A 15932-nucleotide genomic window follows, 5' to 3' on the forward strand; every position below is an offset into this window, starting at 1 on the left:
CATGATGGGGAACTCAAGCATGGAGGCTACTGTGGGAGAATTGGCATCCTCATCCGCCACTCCTAGAGTGAAGTCTGATCTGCTTAGCAAAAGCACAAAATCAGTGAGCTGGGCCAGAGTCCATTTGATTTGGCCATGAGGCATAAGGGATTTGACAGGCTCATTTAGTCCACAGCGAAAAAGGTCCTTAAGAGCTACATCATTAAAATTCACCCCATTTGCTAACTCAACCACATACTCATCCAGGGAACAATTCCCCTGGTCCAAATAAAAAAGGCACTCTCAGTGGCGGATCCTAGCATAGGTGATTTAGGCAGCTGCCCAGGATGGCAACGCTCTCTGGGGTGGCATGACCAGGTACCTGCACGGCCACAGCTGCCCCTGCGCAGAGCTCTCAAGATCGTGATGGGAGAAAGGTGCGCCAAGTTATTCCTAACAGGCTACTCAGCCTTAAAGGCTCTATATGGTTATTTACATTCTGAACAAACAAGATAACCATGATCAACAGTATAGGTACACCATGACAGGATAGCCTCTGTGTCTCACTGTACACACGTACAATGAAAATGTCTCACTGTACACACGTCACTGTACACATCACTGGACTTCCTGTTCCTGTTCCTGACTGCACGCTGCACGAGTGTTTGTAGCCTGCTTAGCATTGCTTATTCTTATTCTCATACATTTGTCTTTTTATCCTTTGTCATTTTACCGTGTGTTTAAGGTTTTTCTGCTTTTCTACTGTTTCATCTGTGTGTATTTTACCTGTTGCTGCTGGCGTCTAGCTCGAGTCTGTGTTTGTAGCCTGCTAGCTTTTTTAGCATCGCTTATCTATCTGTTTTCAGCCTTTAATCCTTAACATCTGCCATTTTTCAGCACGCATCGGGTTTCCCCCGCAATATTCTCTTATCGCGATTCAACTGCGATTCCATGTGATCCGCTTTCTATTTTTATTGCGATTACACTGTGTGCATTTTACAGCGCGCACCAGTTTTTTTCTCCTCTGTGTTAAACGGATTATTGCATCCATCTCATAGCACCGCTTATCAAGAACAACCATAACAACTAACAATTGTGTGAGGGATTCACATCGATCTCAAACCCTCACCACTCAGGAACAACCAACAACAACAAACAACTGCAGTAAGTCATGGCATCTGCTCATGTTATTTCTTCCTGCATTGCATGTCACATGTTTACAATAGCCTCTTCCGTCAGCAGTGAGGGATTCACATGTGATAAATGTAAGGAATTAGTCAGGCTGACAGAGAAGGTTCATGAGTTAGAGGCCTGCATCCGAACGCTAGTGGAGGTCAGTGAGAAAGAGAAGCCGGTAGATACTGTTTTGGATGTGGGCAGTACAGAGAGCAACACACACACTTTGGTTCCGGCTGTAGAGCCCCCGCAGCAGGGCGTTTGGGTGACGTCTCGGTAGCATACTCGCTCAGCAAAGCAACACCACTCTCTCGTTTCCAATTGATTCTCCCCACTCAGTGATGCACCCACTGAGAATCATGTTGAAAGAGCCCTTGTTATTGGTGATTCTATTGTAAGGAACATGGAAATAGAGACTCCAGCCACTATTGTTAAATGCATTTCGGGTGCCGGAGCGTCTGACATCAAATAAAATTTACAAGTGCTGGCTAATGCTAAATGTAGATTTTCTAAAATTGTTATTCACGTCCGCACTAATGATATCCAGCTTCGCCAGTCGGAAATCACTAGAGATAATGTTAAAGAGGTGTGTCAATTTGCAAAAACAATGTCAGACACTGTAATATGCTCTGGCCACCTCCCTGCTCGTCATGGTGATGAGGTTTATAGTAGATTAGTTACACTAATGTCTGGATGTCTGAGTGGTGTCTGGAGAATAAAATAGGATTTATAGATAGTTGGAAGAGTTTTTGGGGTAGACCTGACCTGCTAAAGAGAGACGGACTCCATCCCTCCAGGGAAGGTGCTGCTCTCCTCTCTAGTAATTTTGCTCATAGTCTTAATAATGATAGTATTTGACTAACTGGGGCCCAGATCAGGAAGCAGACAAACTGGCTAATCCAAACGTCTGCTAGCTGCCTTGAGACATCACACAGGTCACATAAACTACAACACATAGAGACTGTATCACTTAGATATCATATAGAGACTGTGTCTGTTCCCCGAACTGCCAAACACAAAACCCTCATTAAATCATTTAGAAAAAAAATTATTAAGGTCAAACTTGAACAAAACATACAAATTAAAGATAAACACCATATAAAGATAGGGCTACTAAACATTAGATCTCTTTCTACCAAAGCACTAATTATAAATGAAATTATTACAGATCATTGTTTGGATATGCTTTGTTTTACTGAAACCTGGCTTAAACCGGATGAATATATTAGTTTAAATGAATCTTCTCCCCCAGGTTATTGTATAAACATGAGCCTCGTCTGAAGGGTCGAGGAGGAGGTGTTGCTACAATTTACAGTGAAGTTTTTGGTGTTACTCAGAGGACAGGATATAAATGTAAGTCTTTTGAACTAATAATGCTTAATGTGACACCATCAGATATAGATATAAATATATCGTCTTTTACCCTTGCTACAGTATATAGATCACCCGGGCCTTATTCTGATTTCCTTGGTGAATTTGCAAATTTTTTATCAGATCTTGTAGTCACTGGAGATAAAGCTTTACTTGTTGGTGACTTCAACAGTCACATAGATAATGAAAATGACGTGCTATCGTTCAGGTAGAACTATTCTTTCAAATAGTTTATGTCTTAATTATTAGCTTCACTAATAATCTTCCAGATCTATCTCATACACTCAGTAAACCCCAAAGCCTAGAAGAACTTGATGAAATAACAGAAAATATAAATACAGTCATCTCTAGCACTCTTGATAGTGTCGACCCCTTCGATTAAAGAAAATTTAAGAAAAAAGCCCTGCACCATGGTACAATGATCACACTCATGCTCTCAAGAGAGCTGCTTGAAAAATGGAGCGCAAGTGGAGGAGTACAAAATTAGATGTATTTCGCGGTGCATGGAAGGATAGTGTCTGTAGCTACAGACAGGCACTAAAAGCTCCCAGGTCAGCATATTTTAGCAAACTCAAAGAAAATAACCACAACAATTCTAGGTGTTTATTCAGTACTGTGGCTAAATTGGTTAGGAATAAAGCATCGACTGAAACAGATAGTCACAGCACAATAGTAATGACTTCATTAATTTATTTACTGGTGAAATTGAAATAATCAGAAATAAAATTGGAATTATGCAATCATCTGTCACAGTACCTCAGAAAACAGTCTCATAATTTTCCTCACGTGCAACTTCAATCCTTCGCTGTCATAGGTCATGAAGAGCTAATAAAACTTATAGAAACATCAAAAGCCACAACATATTTGTTAGATACAATACCAACCAAGCTCTTAAAAGAAGTATTCCCAGTAATCTCAGAACCTCTTCTTAATATTATTAACTCCTCGCTATCCTTAGGACATGTCCCAAAAAACTGTAAAATTGCAGTTATCAAACCACTTATTAGGAAGCTTGATCCTGGAGAACTGGCTAATTATAGACTGATTTCAAATCTCCCGTTAATGTCGAAAATACTAGAAAAGGTAGTGTCCTCCCAAATATGTTCATTTCTACAGAGAAATAGTATATATGAACAATTTCAGTCAGGATTTAGGCCTCATCACAGTAAAGAGACTGCACTTATCAGAGTTACAAACAACTTGCTCTTATCATCTGATCGCAGCTGCATTTCACTTCTAGTGCTTTTAGATCTTAGTGCTGCATTCGACACAATAGATCACAACATTCTCTTGAATAGGCTGGAGAATTATGTTGGCATTTGTGGAGTTGCATTAGCATGGTTTAGGTCCTATTTAGCAGACCGCTACCACTTTGTCTATGTAAATTGGGAATTGTCAAACCAAACAAAAGTAAAGTATGGAGTGCCACAGGTATCAGTTTTAGGGCCTTTGCTTTTCTCCTTGTATATGCTTCCCTTGGGAGATATTATCAGGAATCTTGGAATAAGTTTCCACTGTTATGCCGACGATACCCAACTTTATATTTCTTCAAAACCTGATGAAATTTCACAATTCTCCAAATTACCAGAGTGTATCAAAGAAATAAAAGATTGGATGGCCAGAAATTTCCTTCTGCTCAATTCCGACAAAACAGAGGTACTAATTATTGAACCAAAACCACTAAAAATAAGTTGCTAAAATATCATTTGACTCTCAATGGATGTACTGTTACATCATCATCAACAGTGAAGAACTTAGGTGTTTTATTTGATACCAATCTGTCCTTTGAAAATCAAATTACAAATGTTTGTAGAACAGCATTCTTCCACCTAAGAAATATTGCTAAATTATGACACATGCTCTCTGTTGCTGATGCCGAAAAACTAATTCATGCATTCATGACCTCAATTAGATTATTGCAATGCATTACTTGGAGGATGTCCAGCAAGATCAATAAATAAACTTCAGTTGGTTCAAAATGCAGCAGCCAGAGTGCTGACTAGAACCAAGAAATATGATCATATTAGCCCCATTTTATCATTGTTACATTGGCTACCTGTTAAATTTCGTATTAATTTTAAAATTCTGTTAACTAAGTACAAAACTTTGAATGGTCTAGCTCCACAGTATTTAAGTGACCTTCTACCACATTGTATTCCATCACGTTCATTACGATCGCAAAATTCTGGCATGTTAATAGTTCCTAGAATATCAAAATCCACAAAAGGAGGTAGATCCTTTTCAGATTTGGCTCCTAAACTATGGAATAGTCTCCCTAACACTGTTGAGTGTAATGACACACTCACTCAGACACACTCACTCAGTTTAAGTCTAGACTAAAGACTCATCTATTTAGCCAGGCATACACCTAATTTATACTTCAACTCACAATTAAGCTGCTTAAGTTAGGTCTGCCGGAACCAGAAACAATGATCATGATCTATAACTCTGCAATAAATTGAATGGCATCTATGCTAATATTATTTTATTTGTTTCCCTGTCTCAACCTTGGAACTCCTATCCTGAGGTCACCAGAACCAGCCAGATCCAGCTCCGTTCCTGCTTGGTGTTGGACTTCACTGCTATGTGTCACAGTGTGATGCTGACTAATAGCATCCGGTGCCAGCCAAACATCACTTCAGTCTATTACGATGGACTTCAGAGGATGAACTGATGCCAACTTCAACCATAAGACGTGGGATACTTCATATGCCATTGCCTGAACCTTGGACTTAGGATAGACCTCACCAAAATTACCGGCCAGGTTGAACTGTGATGCACCTAACCGATCTTTGCCTACATCACCTCGGTCTAATGATGGACTACACTCTTGAAATGGAATACATAGACTATCATTTAATTGCCAACAAAACCCTTCATCAGCCAACTAACAAAGGACAATGCTTTGTGAACTTCTGCAGTTAATCCAGGATGAATTTCAAAGACATTAGTCATTAATCTTACAGTTCTTACAAAATCTTTGTTTTAAACACTTACCCTTAACACTTACTTAGTTTAATAATTTTAAACCATGACATGCACTATACATAAGTAATATTGACAATATATTCATGATGTTAGCCAGAGAGGAACTGGCCACTACAGTGAGTCTGGTTTGTCCAAAGATTATTTTTCTCCATAAACCAACATTTTATGGAGTTTTGTGTTCCTTGCCACTGTCGCCTTTGGCTTGCTCACCGGAGTAATAAATACAATTATTATTTAATTACTTATTTTTAAACAATCCACAATCATATTTTATCAAACTACACAATGATGACTCTTAATACATTATAGATATTACAGTTTTATCTCCTGTTAATGCCTGATCTTCTGTAAAGATGCTTTGAAACAATTTGTGTTGTAAAAGGCGCTATACAAATAAAAATGACTTGACTTGACTTGACTTGTGGCCTTGAGAAAATTAGTATCAACCATGCGATTGCTGGGCAGATATGACGAAGTCATTGATGATTTTGCATCAATGAAATCTAGGAGGGGAGGGTTACATTTTAAATGAGGGATTAGGTGTAATAGCACAAGCAGCAATCTGTAAGTATTCTGCCATTTTCTGCCAAAATGTATTTTTTTTATAATATAATTGTGCAATTTACGGTATGTATATGTAAATGTTAATATAATTTACCATTAAAAATAACAATATTTATACTATATATATATATATATATATATATATATATATATATATATATATATATATATATATATGCAAATAAAAGTAACAGTCAGTATCTGGTGTGGCACATCCTGATTTTACCAAGTGAGATGCGTTCCTAGGTCAACAGGGGAGGTGCTTAAGGTAATATTTATCAACAAATCAGAGCTGACTATGTGACATCATCCTGTTTCATAATGAATAAAGAGATTATTAGCAAACATGCTAACATGAAAAGATTTTGCCAACTTGCTATCTCACCCAATGCTAGCATGCTTAATGTCATTTGATAGGTATGCTACATTGTTCTTTTGTCTAAAACCATAACTATTTTCATGAATGTAAAGTTAAGATAAAATTAAACTGGATATCCTTTTGCTTGCTTGTTAGACTATATGTCTACAACAGCTAAACCTACGATACGTTGACCTAGGGACATAATTAATTTTTTTCATCTCAGGACAAAGAACATTTGATTTAGAATGTCTAACTGTGTTATGTATCATATTTAAAATTTTAGTTTATTTTGTTCTTCCACTATTACAATTGGTTATACCATGGTTTAAGTCCTTTATGTGGTTAAATGTGAAGCACTCAGCAGTTTAGTCTCACACCATGTTTGTGGGTGCGTCCGATGACGCAACTTGCCGACTTGCCGCGATGCTTCATGCTGTCTGCACTGGAAGCGTCAAAGCGAACGTTATAAACAGGTCCATGTGTAGGACCGGTGCAGCGCGAAATAGAATGTTTATTGTCTGCACTCCGCAACGCAACGTGCTGCAGTGGACGCTTCATTGATTATAATGGGTTTTATTGCTTTTAACGCAACGCAAAGCTTGCGTCTGGTGTTGACAGGCTGTCAGGAACATTGCATGGTTGACCTAGGGACATCATACAGTTGTATTGTGTTATGCAGTTGTGTTGACCTAGGGACATCATACAGTTGTGTTGTGTTATTCAATTGTGTTGACCTAGGGATATCATACAGTTGTGTTGTGTTATTCAGTTGTGTTGACCTAGGGACATCATACAGTTGTGTTGTGTTATTCAGTTGTGTTGACCTAGGGACATCATACAGTAGTGTTTTTATTAAGTTATGTTGTGTTATTCAGTTGTGTTGACCTAGGGACATCATTCAGTTGTGAGGTGTTATTCAGTTGTGTTGAGCTAGGGACATCATACAGTTGTGTTGTGTTATTCAGTTGTGTTGAACTAGAGACATCATACAGTTGTGTTGTGTTATCCAGTTGTGTTGACTTAGGGACATCATACAGTTGTGAGGTGTTATTCAGTTGTGTTGACCTAGGGACATCATACAGTTGTGTTGTGTTATTCAGTTATGTTGACCTAGGGACATCATACAGTAGTGTTTTTATTCAGTTATGTTGTGTTATTCAGTTGTGTTGACCTAGGGACATCATACAGTAGTGTTGTTATTCAGTTATGTTGTGTTATTCAGTTGTGTTGACCTAGGGACATCATTCAGTTGTGAGGTGTTATTCAGTTGTGTTGAGCTAGGGACATCATACAGTTGTGTTGTGTTATTCAGTTGTGTTGAACTAGAGACATCATACAGTTGTGTTGTGTTATCCAGTTGTGTTGACTTAGGGATATCATACAGTTGTGAGGTGTTATTCAGTTGTGTTGACCTAGGGACATCATACAGTTGTGTTGTGTTATTCAGTTATGTTGACCTAGAGACATCATACAGTTGTGTTGTGTTATTCAGTTGTGTTGACCTAGAGACATCATACAGTTGTGTTGTGTTGACCTTGGGTCATCATACAGTTGTGTTATTCAGTTGTGTTGGCCTAGGGACATCATATAGTTGTGTTGTGTTATTCAGTTGTGTTGACCTAGGGACATCATACAGTTGTTTTGTGTTATTCAGTTGTGTTGACCTAGGGACATCATACAGTTGTGTTGTGTTATTCAGTTGTTTTGACCTAGAGACATCATACAGTTTTGTTGTATTATTCAGTTGTGTTGACCTAGGGACATCATACAGTTGTGATGTGTTATTCAGTTGTGTTGACCTAGGGACATCATACAGTTGTGTTGTGTTATTCAGTTGTGTTGACCTAGGGACATCATACAGTTGTGATGTGTTATTCAGTTGTGTTGACCTAGGGACATCATACAGTTGTGTTGTGTTATTCAGTTGTGTTGACCTAGAGACATCATACAGTTGTGTTGTTATTCAGTTATGTTGTGTTATACAGTTATGTTGACCTATGGTCATCATACAGTTGTGTTGTGTTATTCAGTTGTGTTGACCTAGGGTCATCATACATTTTTGTTGGGTTTTTCAGTTATGTTGACCTAGGGTCATCATACAGTTTTGTTGTGTTATTCAGATGTGTTGACCTAGGGACATCATACAGTTGTGATGTGTTATTCAGTTTTTTTAACCTAGGGACTTCATATAGTTGTATTCAGTTATGTTGTGTTATGCAGTTATGTTGACCTAGGGTCATCATACAGTTTTGTTGGGTTTTTCAGTCATTTTGAACTAGGAACATCATACAGTTGTGATGTGTTATTCAGTTGTGTTGACCTAGGGACATCATACAGTTGTGTTGTGTTATTCAGTTTTGTTGACCTAGGAACATCATACAGTTGTGTTGTGTTATTCAGTTGTGTTGACCTAGAGACATCATACAGTTGTGTTGTGTTGACCTTGGGTCATCATACAGTTGTGTTATTCAGTTGTGTTGGCCTAGGGACATCATATAGTTGTGTTGTGTTATTCAGTTGTGTTGACCTAGGGACATCATACAGTTGTTTTGTGTTATTCAGTTGTGTTGACCTAGGGACATCATACAGTTGTGTTGTGTTATTCAGTTGTTTTGACCTAGAGACATCATACAGTTTTGTTGTATTATTCAGTTGTGTTGACCTAGGGACATCATACAGTTGTGATGTGTTATTCAGTTGTGTTGACCTAGGGACATCATACAGTTGTGTTGTGTTATTCAGTTGTGTTGACCTAGGGACATCATACAGTTGTGATGTGTTATTCAGTTGTGTTGACCTAGGGACATCATACAGTTGTGTTGTGTTATTCAGTTGTGTTGACCTAGAGACATCATACAGTTGTGTTGTTATTCAGTTATGTTGTGTTATACAGTTATGTTGACCTATGGTCATCATACAGTTGTGTTGTGTTATTCAGTTGTGTTGACCTAGGGTCATCATACATTTTTGTTGGGTTTTTCAGTTATGTTGACCTAGGGTCATCATACAGTTTTGTTGTGTTATTCAGATGTGTTGACCTAGGGACATCATACAGTTGTGATGTGTTATTCAGTTTTTTTAACCTAGGGACTTCATATAGTTGTATTCAGTTATGTTGTGTTATGCAGTTATGTTGACCTAGGGTCATCATACAGTTTTGTTGGGTTTTTCAGTCATTTTGAACTAGGAACATCATACAGTTGTGATGTGTTATTCAGTTGTGTTGACCTAGGGACATCATACAGTTGTGTTGTGTTATTCAGTTTTGTTGACCTAGGAACATCATACAGTTGTGTTGTGTTATTCAGTTGTGTTGACCTAGGGACATCATACAGTTGTGTTGTGTTATTCAGTTGTTTTGACCTAGGGACATCATACAGTTGTGTTGTGTTATTCAGTTGTGTTTATCTAGGGACATCATACTGTTGTGTTGTGTTATTCAGTTATGTTGCATATTCACCTTTGAACAATGCATTGTCATAACAGACTAAAAGTAGTACCGGGACAAAAAAATCTTGCTTATTGTTTTTCTATTTACCGAATTAAAAATAAACAGAAACTGTTTAGGCATAGGCAAAAAGGCAAACTTTAAGTTATTAATTCACAGATTTCAATGTATCTGTAATGCTGGTTTGTTGGAAATGACAAAGATGATGACATGTGATGAACCCAAGTGCAGTTTTATTTTCAAAAGTGAAAACCAATATATTCAAACGTGAACAAATACAAAAACATGGACTTGACTAACTTGACTTGACATGACATGACCCATCCAACAAAGTTATTCTCACAAACAATGTTATATTAACAATACCTGACCATGGACAATGGCAAACATGAGGCTTAAACACATGGACAAGGGAGAAACATGACAATGATAACCAATGACAAGACAGAACTGATAACAAGACAATAAACCAATGAAAACAAGACACATGAACATGGAGGGAAACATGAAATCACATGACCAAGGGACCACATTACATGAAACACATGAGCAAACACTTTAAACATTATATATTCCTCTCCACTTGGGGCGGCTCCTGACATCCCAAAATTTGAACAAACACATGAAACATGACTTAATCAAAAAGTTCTGTATGGAGCTGGGGGGGTGGGGGGTTCTAGAAGCGTGGCTTGGCAAGACAGGGCGTGGAGTATTGGATCAGGGCAACGCCAGTGGAAGGTGGAGCCATGAGAGGCTCGAGGGGCGGAGCCTTTAGAGACTTGATGGGTGAAGCCATGGAAGGCGGAGCTGTGAGAGACTTGAAGGGCAACCAGGGAACTTGGTACCCGGAGAGTAGCCGACGGCTTGAAAGGACATGGTGGAGCCTGAGGTTCAGAGAACCGAGGAAGCGGCGTAGGCTCGTAGGACCGATGTGGAGCTGGGGGATCGGAAGACAGTGTGGGACTGAGGACCAAGGTGAAGCCGTAGGGAAGGAGGTCCTTGGTGAAGCCGCAGGCTCGGTGTGACGAAGCAAAGCTGGAGGATATGAGAGGCCAGGCAGAGCCAGGTGACCGACTGACCAAGGCGGAGCCAGAGGGACGAGGGACCCCAGAGAAGCCGATTGGCTGAAGGACCAAGGTGGAGCTGAAGGGACATAGGGCCAAGGTGGGACTGAGGGATCAAAGGGCCAAGGTGGAGTCCAGGGCTCGGAGGGTGTAGGTGGGGTCGAAAGTTCCCCTCGCCTGATCAAGAGAACTAAGGGTGGGCACAAGGGCGGGAACCAGTTCCAGCTCAAATAGCCCAGTGAGAGATGGCTCTGGAACGGATGAGGCCTGCAAAGCTGGTTTGTTGGCCAGAGGTGAGCCTGAGACCTTGCATGGAGCAGACTGAAGCTTGGCTGTGACATGGCACGGAGCACACTGAGGCATGGCTGTGACGTAGCACGGAGCAGACTCAGGCGTGGCTGTGACGTAGCACGGAGCAGACTCAGGCGTGGCTGTGACGTGGCACAGAGCAGGCTGAGGCGTTGCTGTGACGTGGCACGGAGCAGGATGAGGCGTTGCTGTGACGTGGCACGGAGCAGGCTGAGGCTTTGCTGTGACGTGGCACAGAGCAGGCTGAGGCGTTGCTGTGACGTGGCACGGAGCAGGTTGAGGCGTTGCTGTGATGTGGCACGGAGCAGGCTGAGGCGTTGCTGTGACGTGGCACGGAGCAGGCTGAGGCATGGCTGTGACGTGGCATGGAGCAGACTCAAAAGGTGGCGCTGGCTTGGCGGCCATGACGTGGAACTCTGGCTCACTCAGTCCCACCTGGAAAATGTCCTTGAGGGCGACTTCATTAAAGACAACCCGGCAGGCTAGAGCACAGAAGTCCTCCACATAATTTTCCAGGGATTGATTCCCCTGGTGAAGACGCAGGATTTGAACCGCTGAGTTCGTCTTGCGATGGTCAGTTATTCTGTAACGCTGGTTCGTTGGAAATGACAAAGATGATGACGTATGATGAACCCAAGTGCAGTTTTATTTTCAAACGTGAAATCCAATAACTGTATCTTCAAACGTGAACAAATACAAAAACATGGACTTGACTATAACTTGACTTGATTAAACATGACATGACATGACATGACCCATCCAACAAAGTTACACTCACAAACAATGTTACATTAACAATACCTGACCATGGACAATGGCAAATATGAGGCTTAAATACATGGACAAGGGAGAAACATGACAGTGATAACCAATGACAAGACAGAACTGATAACAAGGTAACAAGACAATAAACCAATGAAAACAAGACACATGAACATGGAGGGAAACATGAAATCACATGACCAGGGGACCACATGACATGAAACACATGAACAAACACATTAAACATTACAGTATCAATCATCACTCTACTTAAGTGTTATTTTTGCTGCCATATTTCCATGATAAATATATAAAACCTAAGCATTAAATTAAATATTAACTAAAAAATAAGCTTCCTTTTAAGTTAGTCACACAAGTAATCTATAAATAATATTGTTTTACATAATTTTGTAATTTTGTTTTCTTTGCTTTGTTCCTTCCACAGTAAGCTTCTAAGGAGACAGAAAAAGAGTAAGTTCATAAAAATAAATGTCTTCTTTAAAAAAAAAAATTTAAAAGAAAATGGACTGATTCTAATGTGACAAAATCTGTGCCACTTTTCCCCCAAAAGGTCTTTTGGTTTGCCTTTGTTGACAAAGGAATCACTGGATACATTAGATGATGGGCAGTGGTTGGATGACAAGGTCATTGACATTGAGTTGAGGTAATTTTTTTCAACATGTCATAACAGCATACCATAAATATCTTGTTTAGCAGTAATTTTCTATTTGTAAATGTTTCTATATCTATTTACAATGAATTAAGCCACATAAAAGGCAAAAATATTTAATATACCCTGTTTTTTATACCAAATTAAAGACCAGGTAAGAGTTACTCATTTTTAAATAAATTAAAAGAATGAATGAGCATATCTGTTTACTTAAAGAAAAATGTATTTGATATAATTGTCAGTATATATGCTGTTTAAAGGTGCACTCAGTAATTATTTCCTCATTAAAAGAAGTTTAACTCCTAAACACATGAATTATAATTTCACATTAAAATGAAGACTCCAGTCATATCAGTAACCTTATGAAAGCTGTTTTATTCTACATGAAGAGGGTCCGCTCATGGGGTCTGTCATGTTAGAATCACATGACCAGCCGAATACTACTTGCTGAATCTCAGTAACCGTCCTGTTATTTGACACTTTCACTCGTATATTAAAGTAATCATGGCTGACTGTGAATAGTAAATATCTACAATGGCATCTGAAATTGTAAACTATTGATTTTATGATGCTGCATCCAAGCCGCTAAGTGTCAGTGTAAGTCCAAGATGATACAAAGACAAAAGTTACTGAATGCACCTTTAAATTTGCTTAGCCTTTTTGAAAAGCCATGTACTGTCAGATGATATCTATTAAATTCTATTATTAAACAGATTAAATGATAACCATGTGTGCTTTACCTTCTTTACCATGTCACCTCTACAATTGTAGTGGATGTAAAGGTATCATCTGCTGGACAAAGCACTACCTTTTGATTGTAGAGAATGTTAATGGGTGAGAACTTGACATTATTTATAAGGATGTTTTTGTCTTCGTTTTTGTAAAACGTATTTTATGCAGTTGTTACAATCTCTTTGCCCAGAGTGTATTTGATAAGTATTTACCCTGTATTTTGCTCTGTATTTTAAGAGTTCACTGGCGACTCATCATTGTGTGCTTCCCTGGAAGGGATGAAGTGGAACACATAAGAAGGGGGCAAAAATGGGAGCAAAGAATGAGGTAGATATTATCTACAGTATGTTAAACATCAGGGGCCTTATTTATAAAACCTGTTGTAGATTTCATTGTAAAAGCACAAAAGACAAAGTTTTTAGATTTATTATACAGTACATACTCATGAATCTTTTCAGAGTTCACTTTATAGATCCTGGATAGCAGAAGAATGTGCATACATGCAAATGTTTTATTCCCCACCCTGTCTCTTTTCCCCGAAATATCCTTAAATGGAGCTTTGAATACCTGTTTTTACTATGCTTAACCTCTTCTGCATATACAAACCCTATTCCAAAAAATGGTAATTAAAACAAGAAGTGTTTTGTAAATTCTATTAACTCTGTGCTATAATGAAAGCATTACAACAACACATAATTTGATGTTTTATCTTGTTAATTTACTTACCCTGTCTCTGCTGAGGTCTGTTCATGCCACTGTGTGAGTGAGAAATTGTGTATGCACACTTCAATGCTAATGTTGTGATAATACTGTACATTGGGCATCACTGGTGACCTAATGGATCTTTGTCTTTATCCATCAAAAATAATCTTTACCACAAAAAAAGAAAAGAAAAAAGAAATACAGAAAGTTGAATTCTGAAAATCCAACATTTACATCACTAAGGCCTCAGAAGAATGCTTGATGTTTAGTTTATGTTGTGCTTTCAGGCTTTGCATTTCAATGCTAGACTCCAAGTCTGTGCAAGTAAATGACAACATGGAGGTGTTCCAGAAAGGTTGGTTCTATTGTTTAATGGCTCTAATATACAGTAAATATATTTTTACACACAGTAATTTGAACATGATGTAATAATCTTTGAATTTACTAAAATGTAATTATCAACTTATAAGTGCACACAGTAATTCTTTGTTTATTTTGTCTTGACACCTAGTTGCGGAGATGCAGCATCCCTCAAAAGCTAAAGTTTTTATTTACCAATGCCATTGAAGAAATGTGTTATTTATCAGCTTTGATTATTTATTCTCTGAGCGTGTCCAGTAGAGATAAAGTGAGTAGTATTCGGCTAATTTTGCTGTCTCAAAATGTCAGCCCCTATAGGCGAACAGTTCCAATTAAAATAAAAAAAGCTTTTATTAGGCCACTATTACAGTATGACTGAAATCTTCATCTCATATGAGTGTGCATTATTTTAAACATTTTTCAAAAGTGCTATTCATTTAAAACTTTTTAAATGATGGAAAAAGTTAGTTAACATATGAAAGATTACCGATTGAATGTTGTAATACTGGACCAGGAATGTGCTTTAAGGGTGTTCAAAGTGGCCAAAAACCTTTTAGACTCTCATTTAAAAATTTGGACTGTTAACTCCTAGAGCATTTAAGCTACATTCACCAAACTTGGCTCAGAAGGCTGTTCTGACTTATCAGACAGTATTTTTTGTTTCCTCTCTCAGAATGATCAGACGTTTCTCCTATAGTGGACTATCAAAAATACCATTGACAATTATTTCAAACCCCCAGCTGTCAAAACACACATATGCTTAAGGCCTCAAATCAAAATTTCACTTTTACTTTCATTTAATTGCAAAAAATGTTTTGCCATATGCATATGCATATCATCTTGAACTTACATTGACACCTATGGGCATGTTTGCAACACATTCAAATGCAATAGTTTCCAGTTTCCAATATCATAATATAATTTAATTCATGATTAAATTCTAAAATCCATAAAAATTAGAAATACATGATTTAATCCTGAATTGAATCCATGAGGCATACTGTCCAATAACAGGCAGTTACTGAGATTAAGTGAGTATTATTCGCCTGGTCATGTGATCCTAACATCGCGGCTCCCATATACAATTAATTTCTTGAGACATTCTGAAAATCTTCTTTTGTGTTCCACAGATAAAAGAAAGTAATCTGGGTTTGGAACAACACAAAGGTGATTAAATGAAGACAGATAGGTGAACTATCGCTTTAAGGAGCTGGGAGCCATGCTTGGGAGACATGTCCACCTTGATGTTAGCGGAAATATTCCCAGTGCTGAGGCAGAGGTTGTGAAGTAAGTTTCTTGATTTTGTAGGATCTTCAACAAAGTGAAATTTTAATTTGTATAATATTAACAAGATTCTTGCTTTCTTTCCTTTCACCATTACAGGAATTCACTATGCACTATCCAGCACTTGCTGAGGGAAAAACTGGGAGAAGAATCACCTTTCAG

The sequence above is a fragment of the Myxocyprinus asiaticus genome, chromosome 31 (assembly GCF_019703515.2).
Source record: "Myxocyprinus asiaticus isolate MX2 ecotype Aquarium Trade chromosome 31, UBuf_Myxa_2, whole genome shotgun sequence".
NCBI classification, from domain to species: Eukaryota; Metazoa; Chordata; class Actinopteri; order Cypriniformes; family Catostomidae; genus Myxocyprinus; species Myxocyprinus asiaticus.